At 43.7% G+C, this 12,111-nt stretch overlaps 1 protein-coding gene across 1 annotated transcript in view; it reads right to left on the bottom strand.

Annotated features, from left to right (window-relative positions):
* The window catches only part of LOC147663345 (tRNA (cytosine(72)-C(5))-methyltransferase NSUN6-like), a 103,443-nt gene extending 91,869 nt beyond the window's left edge, over window positions 1-11,574 (bottom strand). Inside the window, exon 1 of the mRNA XM_086950507.1 lies at window positions 11,493-11,574. The gene's annotated coding sequence lies outside the window, so the exon portion shown is untranslated. The remainder of the gene's footprint in view (window positions 1-11,492) is intronic.
* Window positions 11,575-12,111: the final 537 nt, after the last annotated feature.

Below are 12,111 nucleotides of genomic sequence, written 5' to 3'. Positions count from 1 at the left end.
TTGCTAAACACTGTGCAACTCACTGAATTTTCATTTGTAGGAATCGATCGAAATATCTGTTTCTGAGTAATATTTGATTATAATTTGTTGCCTTCTACTCTTTTTATTTTGAAGAAATCTCCGATTCCTTAATTACCTGTCTTACTTGAAGCTACTATGGGGAAGAGAAAACTACCGAGCCAAAACCTCAACACAGGAAAAAGGGCCCATGTTGAGAAACAACAAACCTTATTGAGCTATCTTACTGGAGCAATGGGGGCGCTAGACAAACAAATCAGCTCAGTAGTGGAATCTCTTGAAGCAAGCTCATCCCGATCAAGTGATGACGTGGCTCAATCGGAGGCTTCAGTCTCCCTAGGGCAGACTAAAATGATAAAAAAGCCTGCAAACTGGTGTATTTCAACATATTACTGATAACATCGTGTTGAATGACCCAGACCAAGCACCACAACCTCCCCAAAAGAAGCAACGGTCCCCCTCATCTCCACAAAATCCCGTAGTTCATAATAACCCGATACAAACAGATTCCATAATCTGCCTTGAAACCACACCGCTGAAAGTTAACACCTTGTACAACGCTAATAAAAAAAGAAGCCAAAAAAAACACTAACAAAAGATAGGACAAGGCCCAGGAAACCATCTGATGTCCAGAGTACAGAACCAAAGAACTTAGCGATATTAATAGAGAGGTTGGATCTTTATCTCAGAGTCAGGTTAGATCCGATGGACCTGAGATTAACATCTATTGAAGAACACTTAGCTAATGGTAAAAACGAACCAATCACAAAATCACGATCACTTTTACTTGAAGCAGGTTCTTCTAATCCTGGCAAGATTTCTAAACATGGACCCTACGAGTCAAAAAATAACGTCCCCTCAAATACTAGGGATGGGGAGCATTTACCATCTACGCTCTCCATCTTTACGACCTCATCAGATCCCACACCGAAAGGACATCTAGCTAACCCGGTCAATCCCTTCCCGGAAAAACGTACATCTAGAAGGGGGGATTCTGTTTCTATGAAGACCGTAACTGACCCATCTGGTCTTATTTCCCGAGATTCATCCCCTAACTTTGTAAAAAACCCCGATAGAAACACCAACCCGGATAGGGTAATTCTGGCCCCAAATGACCATCTTGACCTCCCTCCATCCGCCACTCCGTACATTATAGTGCTGGATAATGTACCAAAGAAAGAACCTTTGGCAGCGGAAGGATGGGAAACATTGAGGAATAAATTCCTATACTGGTTGGGCAAGAAAACGGGCCTAACGGACCACCTGTTTGGAGAATTTAAAATGGCAAGAAGAGTCAAAAGTGTGGGCTCTCGAGGGGATCTTTTTGTGGGTGACTCAATCGTTTTGACTTTTCGATCCCCTCAGCTGGTAAACAGCGTATTGCAACAGAGTGGGAGTCTGGGGATAGTAAGAGATGAAATAAACATTCTTCCATTAGGCTTTTTCTATCCCCCGACAAAGGGGTCCCTTGGAGTTTCAGGGAAGGGCAGAAATCCATGAATCTATCACTATCCATATAATATCCCAATACAAAATAGATTTGAGGTTTTCTCGGGCTTGGACGAACTCGATTGACAGATTCCCCTTACTTTGGGGTCAAAAGGGAATTCATCCCCTAAAAACCGGAAATCACTCCCTCATGAATTCTTTAACATCTCCTCTGAACAATTGCCAATCTTCAACACAAGTGAATCCGATTTATATCCCCCCTCTGTCACCCAAGAAAACATGACACCGGATTCACGACGTTGAGGGAATTTCTAAAGCTAACGACTGTGTAGACTCCATCATTCAGCCAACGCCCCTTGAAGTAGTTAAAGACAAGCCTTCAATTACAATACTTTATTGGAACATTCCCAGACATCGTTCGAAGGCAAAAAATGATATCTGGCTTAGCTTTACTCAAAATTTCAATATCCTATGCTTTCAAGAGACTTGGTCCACCACAGCAATTCACATAGAAGGGTATAAATCATATTTTTCCCCTGCACAACCTTCACCCTCCCGCAGAGCAAAAGGCGGTTTATCCGTCTAGGTTTTCAACTTGATAGAGGCAGTAGAAATAACTACGGTAAAACTTGATGCTAACTATCAAGTACTAAGTCTCTGCTTGAATAAAGCCGACTCATTCCTTATAGTAAATTTCTTCAATAATTTGCCTGAGGGAGAATTATTGGCCATAATACAACAGATCCATCTTTTAATACAGCGCACAGCAATAGAGGTCATAACTATAGCGTTTATGCAAACATAGCGATCAAAACATCTGTGGTATAATAGATGAAAATGATAGCCCGATAATCCATTCTTCCCATTCCGCAATAGGGAATGCCCTATACAACACTCCATTTGATCTAGACTTGGGTCTGGCTAACAAGATGAATAATTCTTCAATTGCTATTGCCCCCACTTTTAACAGAAGAGGAAGACCTAGTACAATAGATTTCATCTTTGTTTCAATAGATTAACATTAGATAGAATAAATGGGGTTTTCACTTAAATGGGAGAAAGCTGACCCAGTAGCTGTAAACACAACTTTAGTAAAAAAAGCTTATATGGCCATCCAAAACGGTTTAGCTATGGCCACATCCGATGAGGAAGTATTGATTAACTTCATGGTGGTCATAAAAACAATAAAAGAAGCACTCTTTATTAAATCAAAAAACATCAGACCCAATAAGAAAGGCTGGTTCAGTAATAGATGCACAACTGCTCATTCTAAATTGAAAATTGACCTACAAAAAATAGAAAGGGACGCCCAAAAAATTGCATCCCTCAGAAGAGAGTACAACCTCGCCATAAAAGATAGAAAAGCAGAACTGAAACATGATCTCTGGAACCAACTCCTTAAAAGCTGTACCCTAAAAAATAGCTCTGCTTTTTGGGCCGTTTTTAAATCTCTCTTCCTTTCCGATCAGAGACTCCCCCAAAATTGATGTGGCCATAGATGAAGGGGCTTGGGTGGAGCATTTTAGCAAGATATTTGCAAGGGGAAATGATCCAGAGTATGGACAAGTAAAAACTCTCCCTGAGCATCAGTCTACTGTATACCCTATAGACCTCGAAATAACCCACAACAAAGTAGATCTGGCATTAAAGGCCAGTAAAAATGGGAAGGCCCCACGCCCGGACGGGGTCCCAATTGACTTTTTAAAATCTAATCCTGACCTGTGGACTCCGATTTTAACCAGGGTCCTGCAGGCATCAAGTACTGTAGGGCTCTTGGAGTCATGGTCAAAGTCGATCTTAGTACCTAGTTTCAAAAAAGGGGACCGTCAAAAAACATCCTGTTACCGACCAATCTCACTGCTGGATTCCTTAGGTAAAGTGACGGACCGAGTCATCCTTGAACGCCTCCAGCAGTGGGCAGACGACAACGGGATTTTATCTGACCTACAGTTTGGGTTTCGAGAGGGGCTAGGGACTACCGAACAAGCTCCTAATTTTACCCTGTTGTAAGGCAAGTATGTTAGCGCGATAGGCGGGCCCTCCATATGGTGTATGTCGACTCGTCGGTCGCCTTTGATTGTGCCAGTCACCAAAACTTTGGTCAGTTCTATAAAAAAAAATTTGCGTGAACTATACTTAAAGGCTACAGCCAGAGTGAGGTACGGCGTAAATGGAGAGTTAACTGCATCGTTCGGCGTGGAGAGAGGGGTGAGACAGGGCAGTGTTCGGCACCCTTCCTCTTTACACTCTATACCAATGGCCAACAGCGGGACATGGTCAAAGGGTGTCAGGACCTCCCGATCATAAATAATCGCCCAATTCCCGCCCTGCTCTACGCCAACGACGCAGTGATACTGGCCCGTACCCCTGTGGAATTGCAACGGGCCCTTGACAGATGCTGTTCCTTTATGGCTAACCTGGACTTATGCTAATCAAATGGGGAAGGATCACTAGTCCTGCACAACCTTCGGTATGCAGGAAGAAAGTTGGGTGTTCCAATTAAAAGACCCTCATGAACGTGATGGGTGTGGTGGTAACTTAGCGGTATATCTTGATTCTCCACTATCTAATCACGTGCGTGCATAATCATCAGGTCGATCAGGTTATGCAGCCTCCACCAGGAGGTTCTTACCCAAGGTTGATGCAGTAGTGAGCCAGGGGTATCTAAAAAGCCCGGAAAACCAGATAGAAGGAAAATTTTAGTAAGTCTGGGTTCGGGTCTAGTAGACTCTTAAGTAGTGCATCTCATGAACTTATTATGAGTATCAGATGTACTTAGAGTATCGAAGGCAGAATTAGTGGGGGGATTTAAAATTGGTCGACATGGACTTAAACATCAACATTATAAAGACCTTTGTTATGTCCTCAGGATCCAGTCAGAAAAGAACATAGGGTATCTTTTTGAAAAATGAAAAGCTTGAGTGTACTGAAAAATACCTATACTTAGGGATTACTATAGACCATAAAATTACTTGGAAACTGGCTATAGAGTCCAGAAAACTCCTCTTCATGAGAGCTACCTCTGCTCTGGTAAATTTTGCACGAAGGCTGGGAAGAAGGCCCCCAGTTGAATTAGTAGCGATATACGAGGCAAAATGTTTATCTGTAGCGACATACGGAGCAGGCGTGTGGGGCTATGAAAATATAGATGCCCTACAAATGGTTGAAAACAGGTTTCTGAGGTATCTTCTTGCAGTTCCTCTGGGTACAGCGACGTATTCATGTCACTTGGAACTGGGCCTCTCTTATCTGGCTGATATTGTCAAAATACAACCAATCCTCCTGTGGCATCGTATATGGACATCAGACAGAACCACTTTCTCTCAAGGGTTTATCTTGGATTGTATTTCCCTGGAAAACGCTAACAAGATTGGGTGGTTACGTTATATTAAAGCCTTTTTGCACGACCTAGGCCTGGGAAAATATTTCCATTCACCCACCTCAATCCTTGAGATATCCAGAAAAGCATTCCAGGCGCGGTGCTTAGGACACTTAGACGAATTGCGATTGGCCAAAGAGATCAGCAAACCATCTATTGTGCATAACTTGGCTATACAAACCACATTCTCTATTCAACCCTATTTAACTTTTAATACCACTAGTTATGAGAGATTTCTGATGATTCGGTTAGACTACATTTCTTCCACCGACTGGTCACCTTTCTGAAAAGAAATGACTGGTCAACAGCCTTACTACCTTGTCTATGTGACGATCTCTCTACCCAGACTACTATTCACACAATTTTATTCTGTAAATTCTACTGTGAACATAGAAAGTCCTGGCTTATTCCGGTATTAAAACACATGGTAATTAGGAGATGCCATCCCGCATTGTTATCTTTACAGTTTTTGGAGGAGGAATGTTTAACAAAGATCATAATTACATTTTTAAAGTTTATTGTTCGTCACAGATTAAATTTGGAATAGAGTACTATCCTTCTGTTTAGGATTTTAAGTATTTCTATGAAATACGAAATGAAGTTCCTTTAGAACTAGTCTATTGCATAAATCATAAGGTGTTTCTTTTAATCTAATTTTATCATATAGTAGCTTTTAACTTATGGAATCTTTTTTATGAGATGCAAAAAGAAAAATGCTTTTAAACTGTATTTTTATGGTTTTGTAAACAACAAAAACCGAATAAAGTTATTTTTGATTATTTTTGATTTGATTACTGTAGATAAATACAGACAGAAAACCATCTATCTTCCTGTCTAAATATATTTTGAAATACAAAATACACAGAAAATGTGTTTTCTTCTGGACAATTCACACTACAGTCAATCATGCAAGCTATAGCAATAGCTGTGCAGACTGACTGGTAGGGGAGTTAAAAAAAGAAAACATATTTGCTAATGAACCTTAAATAGCTGCAGCAGTACAGCTGTTAATGCTGTTCTGTAATGAAAATGACTTCAGGTGACTGTATTTTACTGAATTGGCTAAAACGAGTTGAAAGTTCAAACATGGGTAAATATTTGTTGGTTAAAACAAAACTTGGAAATATATCGCAGCTTCCCTTTTTCCAATAATCACAAAATAATTATGGATAAACACAGATGAAAAATAAATAAGGATGGATACAGAAGGAAATGTCAAAACAAGCATTTGTAATGCAATAGGTCTCACATTAGGAAAGTTTAAGCTATTGGTCTTGTAAATGACACATTTTATATTTATGTGTTGGTTTTGAAAATAGCGAAATTAATAGCTTTGTCATTTACAATGCCAATACTTTTAACTTTTGCAAATGTGACATAGCATTTGTAATGCAACATGTTTTGTATTTATGTGACTTAGATGTATTGATATTACAAATAACAATGGCTTTTAATTTTTTTAAATAATACTTAAATAACAATTATTGTAATTTAGAATGGCAATAGCTTAAACTTTTGTAATTACCTTTTGTGAAGATTATGTTCAGTGTATTTTATTGTGACGAAAATCCAAGAACAGAAGTGAAATATTAACGTCTTTTTGTGACATTTGTAATAAAGATTTAAACATTGAGAGAACATATTTGAACTAGTTGTTGTTGAATGGTTGCACTGATTGATGATGTGGTGGCGCAGAGGGATGTTGTGGTGGCGATGAGTGATGCGGTGGCGTTCAGTGATGTTGTGGTGCCCCTGAGTGATGTTGTGGTGCCCCTGAGTGATGCTGTGGTGGTGCGATAGATAGATAGCGATAGATAGATAGACAGAGTGAGGGCGATAGATAGATAGACAGAGTGAGGGCGATAGACAGAGTGAGGGCGATAGATAGACAGAGTGAGGGCGATAGATTGAGTGAGGGCGATAGATAGAGTGAGGGCGATAGATAGAGTGAGGGCGATAGATAGAGTGAGGGCGATAGAGTGAGGGCGATAGAGTGAGTGAGGGCGATAGATTGTTAGATAGTGAGGGCAATAGAGAGATAGAGTGAGTGCGATAGATAGAGTGAGGGGAATAGATAGAGTGAGGGCGACAGATGTGTGTGTTTGTGTGTGTGTGGTTGTGTGTGTGGTTGTGTATGTAGTTGTGTGAGTGGTTGTATGTGTGAGTGGTTGTATGTGTGAGTGGTTGTATGTGTGAGTGGTTGTATGTGTGAGTGGTTGTATGTGTGAGTGGTTGTATGTGTGAGTGGTTGTGTGTGTGGTTGGGTGTGTGGTTGGGTGTGTGGTTGGGTGTGTGGTTGTGTGTGTGGTTGGGTGTGAGATTGTGTGTGAGATTGTGTGTGTGTGGTTGTGTGGTTGGGTGTGTGGTTGTGTGGTTGGGTGTGTGGTTGGGTGTGCGGTTGGGTGTGTGGTTGTGGTTGTGTGTGGTTGTATGTGTGGTTGTGTGTGTGGTTGGGTGTGGGGTTGGGTGTGGGGTTGGGTGTGGGGTTGGGTGTGGGGTTGGGTGTGGGGTTGGGTGTGGGGTTGGGTGTGGGGTTGGGTGTGGGGTTGGGTGTGGGGTTGGGTGTGGGGTTGGGTGTGGGGTTGGGTGTGGTTGGGTGTGGTTGGGTGTGGTTGGGTGTGAGATTGTGTGTGTGGTGTGGTTGTGTGTGTTTGTGTGGTTGTGTGTGTGGTTGTATGTGTGTGTGTGTGTGTGTGTGTGAGTGGTTAGAGAAGGATGTATGTGGAAGAGAGCAGCAGATCAGCACAGCAGAAGAGAACAGGGAGTTAAAGAAGGAGGCGGGTGGAAGAGAGCAGCAGATCAGCACAGGAGAAGAGAACAGGGAGTTAGAGAAGGAGGCGGTGAAAGGGAACAGCAGATCAGCACGGGAGAAGAGAACAGGGAGTTGGAGAAGGGGGCGGGTGGAAGAGGGCTGCAGATCAGCATGGGAGAACAGACCAGGAAGTTAAAGAAGGAGGCGGGTGGAAGAGAGCAGCAGATCAGCACAGGAGAAGAGAAGAGAACAAGGCGTTAGAGAAGGAGGCGGTGTAGTTGTAGGCTGGAGTTGGAAGGTGGATTTGGAAGGTGGATTTGGAGGGTGGAGTTGGAGGGTGTATTTGGATTTGGATGGTGGAGTTGTAGTTGGAGGGCGGAGTTGTAGTTGGAGGGTGGAGTTGTAGTTGGAGGGTGGAGTGTGGAGTTGGATTTGGAGGGTGGATTTGGAGGGTGGATGTGGAGGGTGGATTTGGAGGGTGGCGTTGGAGGGTGGAGTTGGATGGTGGAGTTGGATGGTGGAGTTGGCGGGTGGATGAAGGGCCAGAAATATTGGGGCAGATTTATTAACTTGGTAAACAGTGTGCTTCTGAAGGGCCGATAGGGCTGGGACAGAGTTGGTCATTCGTGAGACAGCTTGATTCTTCAAATGAGCCGGTAATATTGGGGCAGAGTCAGTGACTTGGGCGAGAGGGTGTTTCTAAAGGGCTGGTAGGGCTGGGACAGAGTCGGTAACTCGTGAGTCAATTTGGTGCTCCTGAAGGGCTGGTAATATTCGGGTAGAGTGAGTGACATTGGCAGAATAAGGCTGGGAGAGACTCAGTCACTTGTGAGACAGTCTGCTACTTCTGGGCAACCCAACGGGGTGAAGCAGCCAGCCTCAGAGGCCGTATGGTGACATCTTTGCTAGCACAGTTAAAGGCAGAGGAAAGTGACGACATAGCATGGGGAGCAGCAGCCTTTGATGTGCCGGCCGGCCATGCAGTGAATAATTAGGGGAGGAGAAATGCCGGCCTGAGGCCGAGCACAAAGCACCAGATGGCATTTCTCCTCCCTGAATTATTCACTGCATGGCCGGCCGGCACATCAAAGGCTGCTGCTCCCCATACGGCTCAGGCGAGTCCACGCTGGCAAATAGTCAGAAGGAAATAGGAGATGACGATATGAGCTATCGACATTATAAAGGGTTATCTTTTGTTTTGATTTATTTATACATTTTTAAAGAAATTTTGTATTTCTGGATTGGTTCTTAATGCGGCGAGGCTCATTTATAAACCCCACGTGATAAGGCAACACCGACCCTTGAAGAAGTAAGCTTGTCAAGGGTGGGTAGAGGATAATGGGGGCTCGGCACAGTTAAGTTGCAGATGAGGGACACTGGCCGAAAGATTGGAATCCTAATGGAGGACAGACACATGTTGACTGCTGTTACGGGATAACGGCTGAATGAGTAAAGTTTGGGTGAATTACTCTCGCAACTGGGGAGTAAGGCATGACTAGTATGAATGAAGCCACAATTCAGTGCACATAGATGAACAAGCACATTGAGATGAAGTGATTTGCACGGCCTGGCGGCCGTGAAGCCTTTGAAGCTCTCGAGAAAAGCCAGAAACACCAGGGGGGCGGAGATTGCCTTCAAGAATGCGAGTCATGGTGTGGTGTCTACATGGGCTGAGGAGAGTAGAAATGCAAGTCACGGCCTGCGGCCGTGAAAGGTGTAGTGAAGAGCAAGTCTGTGTATTAAATAAAAGAGTAGCCCGCAAGTAATGTGAATGACAAAGAGGGTGAGTGGGTAGTTTGGACCCAAAGCACTTTAAGGCGAAAAATCTCAAGGAGCTGAAATTTAAACAAGTTGCGATGCGTGGGCAGAGAGAAGGCAGGCGCTGGAGAGGGAGGGGGTGGGCAACTCGAGCGACCATATGGAGAGGGAGGGGGACGGGCTGCCTGCTGGGAGAAGCTTGTGTGAGGGAGGTTGGGCTGCCTTTGATGATGGAATGCGAGCTCGTGCACGAGGAGCTTGTGGTCACGTGATTCTCGTGAACTGTTAAAAATCCGCTTTTGGAGAGCCTTTTGAGAGCCTTGAGTTTAAGTAGTGGTTTAGCTGCATTAGACTCGCATATTCATTCCTTGGGGAATGGAATAGGCGAGACCTAAAAAGAAATACATAACACCGAGAGCCCTAAGTAATTATAATTGGTACATTTAGGAGGGCATCGTGAATGCTGGAAAAACAGTGAACGAGAGCCAGGGACTATAGAGGGTGCTTCAACCAGGGGGCTGGTGTAAAGTCACACCCTGTGAAGAGGGTGTAGAAGCACAAGAGGCCTTGCAATAGCTTTGGCCTGTTCCCGCAGGCCTTCTGTAACACCTGGATAGGGAGAGGTTGAGAAAATGCACCCCACACAGCCTAGGGCCTGTTTCCCACTGCTCTAGGTGCCCAGCAGCATGAAGTCCAAAGTTGTAAAGAGCGGGGGCTGAGAGCAGAGCGTGACAGGCAGGGAATGAGCGCAGCGCGAGACAGGCAGGGGGTGAGCGAAGCGCGTGACAGGCAGGGGGTGAGCTCAGCGCGTGACAGGCAGGGGATGAACGCAGCGCGTGACAGGCAGGGGATGAACGCAGCGCGTGACAGGCAGGAGATGAGCGCAGCGCGTGACAGGCGGGGAAGAGAGCAGCGCGTGACAGGCAGGGAAGAGAGCAGCGCGTGACAGGTCTCTCGCACTGTGATATTCAGCCTTCGTGGTCCTTTCTCCTTCCAAGAATATGGAAGGGGGGGGAGTGAGCACAGACTGCTGATGGAGCTCTATGTCAGCATCATTTGTTCTCTCTCAGCCTCAGTTCAAGAGGTCAGTCAGAGGCAGCACTAGTCACTTGTAATAATTGCACGTGACTAGTGATGCATTTTTAGACCTTAGGTATCTTTTGCTACAGTCTGTTTGGTGCGTCATTCTGCTTGAGGAACTCTTTTACTTCTTAATAGTGCAAGGAATCATCACACATTAAATTCTTTATCATACAAGACATTGCTGCAGCATGTTTTTTTAATGAGCTCCATATTCACAGATGAACACTGACGAAGCCTTATGGGAGCGGATCAAAGTTAAGGAACAACCCGCTCTAGCAGCTTAGGTCGGGGCTGCTGATGGCGTAGAGAACTTGGATCTACCAAAACTATAATTGGCTACTCACGGGTTGCTTCCATCTGCAGACTGCTATAATTAACGCTGTATGGACATACTATTCACATGGGATGTGGGCTGGAATGTACAGTGAAGGAAACACAGAAATAAAATTACTAAAATAGGAAAAAACAGTAACACAGAAAAATGATGAGCATGTGAAAAGGATAAGGAAAGTAGAGAAGAAAAAAGATGGGTAAATAGACAGGGGAAAGAATGGACGGTAGAAGGAAAAAGGGACGAGAAGGATAAAAGAATGACTAGATAGTGGAAGCATGGATGGTTGGAAGCAACCTGGATGGAAGTGTGACAAGTTTGCCAGGTGAATGGCTGGAAGGACAGAAGAATGGACAGATGGGAAACAATTGGCAATGCTTGTTCTTGTTATAAGTGTGTCAAGTAGAAACATGCTTGTAACAGGAAAAGAACCACAACGTTTTGGTAGGGAGAATATCCCCCCTGCATTAAAGTTGGTATTCCTTACCATCGGAATCCTTACAATACATAAAGATACATTTTAATGTGTCTGCAGGCAATGTATGTAATGAGGTATGTATTTCAGGCACTTATGGGGGGGGGGGGGTGTCAGGTTCTGAAAGTAACCATCAAGCCACATAGTTTGTGAAATCCTTCCCTGCATCCCCTAGATAATTTCAATACGTTCAGAAAACGTAATTACTGCTGAATGTTAATTATAACAAACTGTAAAGACGACAAACCTTGGACCAATGACTGGGACTAGCAAAACATCCGGGATAACAGAGTGCTGAAGGACTGGAACAGTAAGGCCTTTAAATTGCTGTAAAAACAAAAAGTGTAAATCAGCAAAGGCAAGTAGACATGAAGCGCCTCCAAGGGCCGTAAAGCTTTGCAGTGAAATCCGCTGTATCAGAATACATCCTCTCTGGCTTAAACATCAATAAACCTGCTGGAGGGAACAAAACGGAGATCATAGTCTGAGGGATAACAAAACCGAAAACGAATGTGAATAAGGAGCAATCTTCGACAGATCGTCGGTAGATGAAGATGAAGTTTTAAACCAGACAAAAAGGGAATTTACATGCAACAGCTGAGCCAGCTTAACGGCTTTCAATAAAGACAGTATCTGCCTGACAGCAAAAGTTCATATTAAAACTTCTTTATCACCATTTATCAGAAAAGTTAAGTTCTTACGTAATTAATCATTTGGGAAAAGATAAAAACACCCACAATAAAATATAAAATGTACTCACACAGTAGGCATACATTCAAAAAACAGAAAAATAGTTTAAAAAACAAACAAACGAAAAAAGACAATAATGCTGCGACTGGGAACATGGATCAGCAATCACAAATAAA

Source organism: Lissotriton vulgaris, unplaced genomic scaffold (assembly GCF_964263255.1).
Source record: "Lissotriton vulgaris unplaced genomic scaffold, aLisVul1.2 SCAFFOLD_2577, whole genome shotgun sequence".
NCBI lineage: Eukaryota > Metazoa > Chordata > Amphibia > Caudata > Salamandridae > Lissotriton > Lissotriton vulgaris.
This window is presented reverse-complemented; position numbering and strand designations above follow the sequence as displayed.